Source organism: Thermobia domestica, chromosome 12 (assembly GCF_964235325.1).
Source record: "Thermobia domestica chromosome 12, izTheDome1.hap1.1, whole genome shotgun sequence".
In the NCBI taxonomy this organism is placed as follows: domain Eukaryota; kingdom Metazoa; phylum Arthropoda; class Insecta; order Zygentoma; family Lepismatidae; genus Thermobia; species Thermobia domestica.
In genome coordinates, this window is record NC_137465.1 from 105,746,068 (window position 1) to 105,757,555 (window position 11,488).

An 11,488-nucleotide genomic window follows, 5' to 3' on the forward strand; every position below is an offset into this window, starting at 1 on the left:
TTTATACATCCTTTGTGGTGCTTCATTAGTTTTAACTGTGTATAGAATGAACTGAAAAAATATGAGTAGTAACCGGAAAAAGACATAACACTGTTCAACAAATTTTGATCGAAAGTATGTAAATTCTTTGAAATTACGATTTTTACATTCATTTAAGCATAATATGAAAGGAAATGATAATAGAAGAATTTTCTTAGCTCAGGTTGTGAAAAAAAAAAAAAAAACGCCCTTGTACAACAATAGCTGTATATATACAAATGTATTAATATTTACAAAACATTTAAGCAAAATCCTTGTTAAAACCTACATTTCACTTCTTTTTTTTATCTATTTCACTGTGATGTGATAAGCTGGAGAGTTAAGAAGTACCCTAACTTATAGCTTTCTATACCCTTGTACTTCCTTTTTCAAGAATTGCGCAAATACCAGTTTTACAGCGATACAGAAAATAAAGTAACCGTGGTCAAGTTAAACATTAACAATTCCGTAATAAAAATCAGTATTAAGATCAAAACATGAAAAATATGTACAAATACCTTTTTGTGCAAGAACTACACTGCAATGTAGACTAAAGTTTCAAGTGATCCCTTGTACAGGATTATGTTTATTTTATTTTGAGCGTCTTCGCTTGGCTTGCCTTTTGTAGGTTACATCTGAAGCATCACTTGCAATAGTCCAACAGTAGTCGGCCAATATGTTAGAACTCCACTTTCCCTCATATCTCTTCTCCATGGCTGCAATATCTTGATGGAAACGCTCACCATGTTCGTCACTTACTGCTCCACAATCTTCGGGAAAGAAGTCTAGATGTGAATGAAGAAAGTGGAGTTTCAGAGACATGTTGCAACCAAGATTTTCATAGCACAATAACAACTTTGCTACCAGTTGTTTGTAATTTGTTGCTCGGTGTCTTCCCAAGAACTGTGAACAAACACTCTTCAAGCTTTCCCACGCAGCTTTCTCCTCACCTTGGAGAATTACGTCGAACTTGTGATCTTTGAATAGTTGCCCAATCTGTGGCCCTATGAAAACACCCTCTTTAACTTTGGCATCACTTAATCGAGGGAATTGTCCTCTTAGGTACTTATAGGCCTCATCCTCTTGGTTCATGCTCTTAACAAAACTTTTCATAAGACCTAATTTAATATGTAGAGGGGGAAGCAAAATTCGGTTACGATCTACCAGTGGTTCATGCTGCACATTTTTCACTCCCGGCTGAAGAGTTTCTCTGGTACTCCAATCACTTTTGTGGTAATGAGATCCACGATCTCTACTGTCCCATTCACATATAAAGCAACAATACATCGTATACCCTAACTGCATACCTAGCAACAGTGCTATTATTTTAAGGTCACCACAAATGAGCCACTGAAAATCGTAATATTTAATGGCTTGAAGTAAACGTTTCAAGTTTTCATAAGATTCCTTCATATGAACTGCGTAACCTACAGGAATTGAAGGAAGTTCATTTCCAATATGTAAAAGCACTGCCTTTAAACTCACCTTGGACGAATCTATAAAGAGCCTCCACTCCGTAGGTTCGTAATTAATTTTAAGTGCCCTCATGAGACCATTTACATCTGTACATGCCACAAGTGTGTCTGCCATAGTAAAAAATGAAGTGAACATCTTCTCCCTGTTCCGATACACTGAAATATTTACTTTTTCCTGCAATAAATTCCATTGCTTTAAGCGTGACGCTAAAATTTCGGCTTTGCTTTTCGAGAGGTCCAAGTCTCTGATTAGATCACTTAGTTCCTCTTGAGTAAGTCTATGTGGTTCACATGGAGGTTCTTCTACAACAAACGTAGGGTCCTTCGAAGTACTTGATTCAGGAGCTTCAACTTCTTGATCATCATCAGAAAAAAGATCGTATTCTTTAGGTGGGTCAGGAACAGGTAGTCTTTCTCCATGTGGAACAGGGCGCATTGCAGAAGGAATGTTAGGATAGATCAAGGCCCGCTTCTTCTTCGTGGAAATTCCCTTCTTGACGGAAGGAACCATACAAAAATAACAGTCTCTGATGTGGTCGCTTGGCTCCCTCCAAATCATCGGCACTGCAAAAGGCATTGAGCGCCCCATCCCATTAATCCAATTTCTTAGATTGCTGGCACAAGTGTTACACACAATGTGGGGTGCCCAAGATTTATCTTGGTCTCCAATTTTACAACCAAAGTAATATTGATAGGCTTTTCTTATTAGTGGTGTTATAGTCTGCTTTTGTGAGGAAAATGTGACTTCCCCACACACGTAGCAGAAGCTATCCGCACTGTTTACACAATTTCGCGGCATTTTTGTTTATTGAAATCCTCAAAATGTCACTTGAAGTAGTTCCGACAACTATTTAAAAATATACATTCGAAATACCAGTATTTTTGCGTACTTGTAGTTGTATTTTTATGTCCTGCACTACACAAACGTCACACCCAAAACGCTGATAACTGCACTAAACCTGTCTTTTCTAACAATAGCAGAACACTACTGAGATAAGGAACACAATGAAACCAAGCGTTCATATAGTTTCTCCAGTGTTACCGGATCAGTGTAACATTTTACCCCAAACGAAGCGAATATATTTATTTTTAAAGCGTTATTATTAGACATGCCTGTAAAACGAAAAGTAGAGCTAATATTCGAAAATAACTTTCAAATTCGTGATCAGCATCACAAAATCAATAAGAATTAGCTGATTTTGTTCAATTTACATTTTCGTTGTTGAACAGTGTAATTAATTAATTGTGAACAAATGAGTAAGAACCCTGACCTACCTACAGTCTGAGATTGGTGTCCCGGTTTTTCGTTTACAAAATCTGGCAACACTAGGTATGCAGTAATCATATTTTTTCTTTCTTTCTTTCTTTCTTTCTTTCTTGCCCTCTCTCTCTAATGATACCATGGGTAAAAATGCTTAACTCATAGTTTAATCTAAACTATCTGAAATTATAAAGATACCTAACACGAAAACAGAGTTTAGAATTGAACTCCTTTTCAGATGCTTTCACATAGGTACAATTATTTAAATTATCCTGAACTAAGTGTAGATGAAATGACTTTACTATAAGTGACGGAACAGTTTTAGCTATCGGTATACCATCTCAACATTTTTTGCAATAATTTTCACATGATTAAAACTACAGTAAGTAAAATTATCTAAACAATATTTAACATACAAGACAAATTGAGATTGATCCTCTCTATTTTTAAAATATATTAACTTCCTTTGTATAGGGGTTTGCAAGTTGATTGACTTTCCGTGTTCCAATGTAAATACAACCATATTTATTTTAATAGAATTCTTTAATTTGTTTCGTTGCATCGTGTTTACTAGCATACAATCGAGTTCAAGAAGCAAATATTTATCCAAATCGAATCGGAGTTGAAGTTTGTATTTTTTTAAAATCCAAATGTCACAAACTGTCAAAATTGTTAAATTTTCGTGTTTTTTCCATTCAAATTTTCACATCAAATGCAGAAATATCCAAACATGTTTTGCTGTTTGCTGAAAGTTCCAATAGAGCACGCTTTCATCGCTTATTACGCTGTTAAGTATCATTAATAGTTACCGACTTACGAATTCACGGCCGACAACCGTTCATGTAGCCACTGCCTATTTTGTAATTTTCCTAATTCGAACCTCACATCTGTCAATAAAACGCAGATTTTTAGAGAGAGAAAGAAAGAAAGAAAAAATATTTTGTGAATTAGACTTGAACTTATGGTAAGCTAAACATCTGCATAGAGATACGTGAGTTTACTGAGTGCGCCACGAAGATACTGCTAAAAAAAATTCTGTCTTGGCGATCTTGCTCCGTCTACAGGATGGATCATCTATCACTTACCCACTTTGCCAGTTGTTCACTTATGTCTTCTTTTCGTCCTTCATTTGGTTTTTTCTTCTAAGAAGATCAATTAGGAGGATATTACACTCTATATGTTGTAATGGATCAATGGAACGCATCCGATCTTGACCAATTGGAATGGCGGTAGTTCTTGACATGATTAGTACACATGTAACATATTGTTGTGTACAAACCTTTGGCTCCCAAATTTGGCCATCAAAATTGGGTTTGGAGTTTATGAAAGGATATTATATATCTTTTGCTGTCAATGCAACTCATTCAACAAATCTTGGTCGAGGTTGCCACGGTGATAAACTCCAAATAATTTAGTAAGCATATGACATACGGAATTTAGACGTTTAGATCTTGAATCATTGTGCATCAAATTTCAGTTTGGACTCAGTGAGATTAAGAAAATTCACTAAAACGCGATCGATTACACTTATGCGATCGTGATTGGAGTTGGTATAATGGTAGACACTTACGAGCCTAGTAGACATGCAAGCTTAGTATTATAGTATGCAGACCTTTGGTTTCTGATTTATTGACCATCAAAATTGGATTTGAACTCATCTGAATTCTACCACAATTAGCATGGTAGTAGAATTGACGAGATTACTGCGCACATGAAATATTATGAGGTGCATAGCTTTGGTTCCCGACTTATTTTCCATCAAATTTGTGTTAGACTTGAAAAAAATTAGACGATAGATGAAATTCAACTAATCGTAACCAAATTTAAAATGGTGGTAGACCTTTACGAACTTAGTGCGCATGTAAAATATTATTATGTGTAGATCATTGGTTCCCCAGTCATTTGCCATCAAATTTTGTCATATAGCTCGAGAGCTAAAGGCCTGCAGATCATGATATTTTATATGCTTATTAAGTTTGTTCAAGTCTAGCAACGTGTCAGATTTGGTGAAGTGGAGGCCCTTGTTTCCGGGGTTATTGGTTGTCGAAGTTCGAGTTTGGACTTAACAAACCTGTTAAGGGAAGTAAGTGCAGCATGTATTTATAATAGAGATTTACTAAATAGTAACGAAAGACTTTTTTTCCGTCATAGGAAAACTTAGTAATGGAGGCTGCTGTACCTACGGCCAAAATTTGGATTTGAATGTTTTTGTTCTCCGTAATGCATTTTTTCGCAAATATAAACTTTTGGCACATAGTTTGGGGTCTCTTGAATACACAAAACTTGTGTCTAGTTCAAAATGTTAAATAATATTTTTATTTTTATTTTTCCAAGACTTTTGGCCGTAGGTACAACAGCCCGGCGTACCTACGGCCACCTATTATCTAAAACCTACGAACAGGTTGAAATTGGAAAAAATATTCAAAAATAGGCCACAAATAGCCTTTTATTTTTGTATATAAACACGTAGTAAAGGAAACAGATCTTTGAGTAAAAGTTATGAAGGGTTATGCTCGTAAATCGCACACATTTGTCTGAAAAATGCAATTTTCATTTTTAACTCAAGTTGAAATCGCTGAAACCAACTGAAAATGAGAGAAGATGGGATTAATGTGCAGTGGATCCAACTTTTGGTTATGGCAGTTTCTTAAGATATCAACTCGTAATTGTCAAGGCCCGTTTAGTCATCTGTTTATCTACTAATTTTGGTGGTGCTCCTTTTGAAGTTCTCTCGGAAGCTTTTCTTGTTTTTCCTGATAGGCTTTTTCTCGTTTCATAATCTCTTATGAGCTTGTCGGAATCCTTGAATTGCCTTTCTGTCCCTCCCTCCAATTCGTTTTTCGGGGAGGGGCCTTGGGATAAGGCGTCAAAACTTCTGGTGATATCAAGAAGGATGCTGATGGACCTCCAGGATGATGGTGGCTTCAGAGATATGAGGCTCCTGCTGATTTATGCCTATTGCTGGTTCTAAATGCTGTTCATCAGTGTTCCTCGAAGATGGTCCTGCTTCATTGTCATCTGCTACTTGTTCACGGGCCTTAGTGCCGTGGCCGTAGGTAGAACTGATTCAATGGCCGTAGGTACATCACTTCGCCGTCTTTCCTTTACCGGTTGTCGGCGACAAACCCAACGTGGCTTCATCGAAATAAAAATCGGGAATCAATCAATAGAATCAACCAATAGTTATAAGGAATTGTTATTACTTTTGCGTGCACTGAGGGGGAGAGAAAAATTAGTTTGTGTCCACATCTTTTTACTTTGACCTCCCGAAAACATAAACAAATAAATACCTATTTACCAGACCAAGATCCCAGAACACGGGCATGTATGGAACTGAAGGGCTCGGAAAGGAATCTTCTCTGACCAATTCCCCATCTTTCCCGACAACACACGACTTTTAATGAGCACTGGCCGTAGGTACAACCGGCCGTAGGTACAGCATCCTCCCCTAGTTGTCATTTCTTATGATGTTCTCTACATGCCATTTATATTTTTGGTGACAGTGTCCAGATAGTCTACTCCTGTTAAACATTATGCATATTAGTACGACATGCTGTAGGGAAAATGAATTTCTCTGTGCGTAGACCTGTGGGAATTCGAATGGAGGTATGCTTAATTTTTTGAACTTAAATTCTGAAAGGCCGTCTGGTGGATTTATGTAACCAGGAAATTGTATCAGAGTTGCTTACATATTTATATGAAGTATTAACACCATATTGAACACCATTTTAAATGAAATCTCTCTTGAACATCCCACAGTTATGTTCTATGGGCAAAAGAGGTTGGAGAATTTCAAGAAAACTTACCGACATAATATTGTTCACTACGAACTCGAATGTCCTTGGATCGAACTACAAAGTGTTCGCACTAGCGATGAGCACTCTTCCACTAAGCCACTATGTCTTCTTGGATTGGTTACGAATCCATTTTCGAGAGGACTTTGAGTGTTTGAAACATCAAAGGCTGTATTACATTCTATCAGTTTATTTATTTGTTTTATTCTAAGTGTTCACATTTTTTCTTAATTTATTTATATAAGTAACATCTATGTTTTTGTCACAGATTTACAATTGTGTATGTTTAACATTGTTTTATTTCTTGTCGCAGATTTTGACTCCATGCTTCGTTTGAAACATTATTGTTAATGGTGAGTGATTTATTACTAACATCGAATTTTATTTATAAAAATGAGAATTGGATGACTGAGTGAAGGGGCAAATTTTATAGATTTTTTAATTAAAAAATTGACAATTTTGATGTTTCGTCTATATGTAGTTCCTTTGTTGTATATATATGTATGCATTCATATTTTATATTGTAAATACGTAGACATAAATAAAATTTTTAGTATACAGATATTTTATGAAATAATACTCTTGTATCATTTCAAATCTACCCTACAAAATCGAATTAGTTATAAAAAGAATTTAATATTTATTTGTTTAGTAATTATGATGAAATTGGGGAGGAGTAAAACTGTAATTTATTTTCATGTGATTTTCAATCTGTCAGATGTGAACCTAGACTAAACCTCCCTATCCCATAAAATTTTTGTAGATAAGAAGTAGAAGGATTTTGACGATTATGGTCTAGCGATGACAAAGATATCCAGAAGAGGATTTTCAAATTATGTATTATTCAGTATTTGCATTCGAAGGAATGGATAAATCTGGTGTAGTTAGCTAATGCTGAGATAATGCATGACAAATATCGTTCGGATTTCATTATTCGTTGTGGCCTTAACGTTGCTTTTTTTAGCACCGGCACTATACCATATACGCTCGCGTAACGTAATGTCCGCACTCCAACTTCAGAGGTATTAAAAAAAAAAAAAAAAAAAAAAATCCGCGTAATGTCCGCACCCTAAAAATCACAACTTGAAAATCTAAGTCACGTCTTGTGGTATTACGGTACTAATTTTCGTACTTCTGGCACCAGACACTCTATTTAAAAATTTAGAATAAATTATACAAATAATTGTGGATTATTTTATTTTGTGTAAAATATAATTTTAAGCTAAATAAAATAATTTATATACTAGTTACATATTCTTTATGGATTTTGAGTCAATCCTTTGAATCCAACTAATAATAATTTCTAGAATAATAATTGAGTACCGTTAGTATAAGAGATATAATAATATCTATAATAAAAACCTGTTTTTTTTCTTTCCTTTAAAAAGGAAAAAAGCACATTTTCGTACTTCTGGTACCAGACACTCTATTTAAAAGAGAAACTTTCCTTTACATGCTCGTGCAGGTGTCCGTGAGTCATAACGTCGGCGCCAGAAATCCGGTCAGCAGACGGGAGATAAGAACGAAGTGCAGTCGAAACAGGTTTTTTTGCGTACCTTCATCTTAGATTTCGAGGAAATGCTCGCTTTGCAACGACATTCCTTTCCCCTCCTTTCCTCCTCTAATGAATCGCGTTTCAAGCTTTGTTTTCATTCATTGTAACAGTGGCGATCGACTGTCTTGCTAGTAAGTGGCGTGCGTAGAATAAGGTGTGGAAAAGTACGGCAACTATACAGCGGCTTTTAAATTAAAAGTCGTTGAATTTGCGCAAGAAAACGGAAAAAGATTTGTATCAAAAGAATTTAAGGTGGATGAAAAATGTGTGCGCAACTGGTACAAGTAACGTGACGAACTGATGACAACAAACAAAAAGAGACGCGCTTTTCATGTGGAAAGTGCAAGTTTCCGAACATCGAGCAAAAAGTGGTTTCATATGTTCGTGAAATGCGTGCACAGGGCTATTCGGTGACGCGGGAAATGTGCCAAATAAAAGCTCTTGCTGCAGCACGAGAAGAAGAAATTCCTACTTCGAAATTCAAGGCAAATGAAGGCTGGATGCGAAGAATGACGAAGAGGAATGGGTTTTCCTTTTGGCGGCGTACAACAATTTGTCAAAAAATGCCTAGCGATTACGAAACAGAATTTAGGACAGAATGGCAGGAGGACATAATGGCAGGAAATAAAGACAGGAGGACAAAATGGCAGAAGGACAGAATGGCAGGAAGTTAATTTGGCAAAAATTATAACTTCTAGAGCTCGTATTTTTAGGTTTCACCTATTGTGTTTGTTAGTAGGTAACGGTTCTCGATTTAGTCATTTCTGCCTCGAATGTCCAAAGCATATAAATACAGCTAAATTGAACCCAGAGAGTAAAAGAGCGTAAATATCAGTTATCCAAACAACTTGAAACTTAACAATTCTTAACTCTTTTTTAAAATGTATTTCTTTGTAACCATCTTCCAATTGATATCTTGGTCTTATAACAATTCTAACTACAAGAAAATATAGATTGAAAGCAAACAAGATAAGTACAAAACTGAAAGAATGGTTACTATTTATTCTTCAATACTAATACATATCATAGTACAGACCTATAAAATTCCTTTACAGTTACAGGAATGACAAAGTTTTTTTTTTTTTCTAATTTCCTATAACATATTCTTTAAATTATAAAAACAGCTTGTAGTTGTAAGAATGACTAATTACGTACATCTTTCGTAATTCTCAATAATAACGGATATCGTAGAACAGATTATAAGGAACACTCTGCAGTCGTCAGAATGACCAATTACTTACATCGTCATTAATTTTATATAACAAAACTAGCCTTTGGCTAGCTGGGGACTAGACCCCCAGGTCTGCTCGACCTACGGCTTTGCATTTCTTATCTATCGGCCTTTGCATCAACAATGAATTTCGTGAACTTGCTCTTCGTATTTCCTGAATCTGCCCATCCGGGGACTTCGCCCCCACACACTGTTTTGCTCGGCCTATGGCCTCGTATCTCTGAAACCCATAATTCTATCGTTTCTTTTCCTATTTCAATTATCTAATAGATAAGATTTTGTATCCCAAGAAAACGTCCGTTTAAATAACATGAGAATCTCTTCATCCTCCTTTAGACCCCTAAATTTTTTAAAATATTCACTTTTGGCAATTTTCCTATGGGTTTGTCCCGGAAAGCTACAATCATGCCAAATTTAATCATTGTAACCCTACAGGAAATGCTCAATAATTTGAGGGTGTAAAAGGTGTTCCATATAAATAACATGGGAAAGATTTCTTAGTTCCCTATAAAACCACTCTAAAGTTGAAATATTTTATTTTTACTGATTTACTGAGGTAGTGCCAACGAAAACGTACAAGCATACTGAATTTCAAGTTTATATTCCAATTCTAAGTATCTAAAACAGCGTTTTCCAACCTTTTTCAACTTGCGACATAGTATGGGTGTAACTTGAATTCTCGCGGCACACTCATAGATATTATTTGTAAATATAAAATACCGTTTTACTTTTTCTGTGATTACTGATCTCCCTCCCACAGAGAAGCAAGCTCTATCACTGGTTTTACCCCCGTGGTAAATCATTATGCTTATTTTTTTATTTTAATTTAAAAATAAAAAACAATTGCAATTAAATATTGGACACAGGTTTTTGCAAATACACTTTTTTTTTTTAAAAAAAAAACTGTATCCAACCTTTTACTAAGAAGGCAATACTAAATAACAAACGAACAAATAAATCTCTTGTACTTTTAAAACACACATGTAGGTAATTTGTATGCATGTTTGCTTTGTCGAAAGGACTGAATAATATTTTAAAATTTCAAGTTACGAAATAGTCTGCAACAATAAAGAAGTAATAATGGCCATAACAATGATAACAAATACTTTTTTCAATTTTCAACATTAAAAATGTACAGAAAAGTAACATGGTATGAAACTTGAAACTGTAGATTATGTGAAATACGAATATACATTTCTCCTTATGACTTGCAATTTGCTAGCTATTAATAATTTTGTTTCGATTTCCTCGCAGCACACCAGCGGCCCACTCACACCGGTTGGGAAACGCTGATCTAAAACATGAGATTATATGTCCAAAATAAGGCCCATTTAAATAACATGGGGAAATTCTTCATCCCATCTTCAGACTCCCTAAAAATTAAAAATATTCAATTTTGGCAATTTTTCTGTGGATTAGTTCCGGAGACCTACAATCATGCCAAATTTGATCATTGTAGCCCTAAAGGAAGTGCTCAATAATTTATGTCAGCTCATAAATTTGTATATACAGTTAAGATATGATATATCGTAATATAGACTATAAACACACTGCAGTCGTAAGAATGACTAGTTAGTTACAGTGTCGTAAACATCCTATAACACATATCCTAGAATATGCTATAAAAACATTCTGCAGTCTTAAGAAAAGAATGGCTATTTATTCACACCATCGTTAATTTTATATAATAAAATATACCGTAAAATAGATTACAAAAACAATTTGCAGTCATAAGAATGACTAGCAACTTACATTGTCGTTAATTTTAAGTTGTGAGCAGTTCCCCACAAGAATTCCTCAAGAGATCTTTTGTGTTATAATCCACACATAGGTTCCTCAATCTATGCTGCAGATCAACATAAACTTTTTAGTTTTCTTGACGGGGTATTGTCCTCTTTCGGACTAGGAAATGGTAGAATGAATGGTGGAATTTTCTTTCTGTAGGCTTTGTATGAGTTTCCATACCGTTGGGTGGTTGTATCCAACCAAATGGAAAAACATACGATTCCACCCCTCACATAAGTTATTTGTGCAAAGATTGTTAGACAGAGTTACATCATGAGCATTCCAAACTTCTGGCGGAAATCTTGGTGGCACTCTCTTAATTCTTACATCAGAATTTTCAGAATTGAAATATTGTTAGCAGTTCGAATT

The 11,488-nt window shown here is 35.3% G+C and overlaps 1 protein-coding gene across 6 annotated transcripts in view; it reads left to right on the forward strand.

Annotated features, from left to right (window-relative positions):
* The window catches only part of LOC145666574 (tubulin polyglutamylase TTLL13-like), a 211,565-nt gene extending 204,468 nt beyond the window's left edge, over nucleotides 1-7,097 (forward strand). For 3 of the 6 annotated variants that reach the window (XM_081733930.1, XM_081733929.1, XM_081733928.1), the window contains exon 15: nucleotides 6,862-7,096. The gene's annotated coding sequence lies outside the window, so the exon portion shown is untranslated. Of the gene's footprint in view, nucleotides 1-6,861 lie in introns of all 6 variants that reach the window. The other 3 variants (XM_081733932.1, XM_081733931.1, XM_081733934.1) reach the window with 1 other exon arrangement.
* Nucleotides 7,098-11,488: the final 4,391 nt, after the last annotated feature.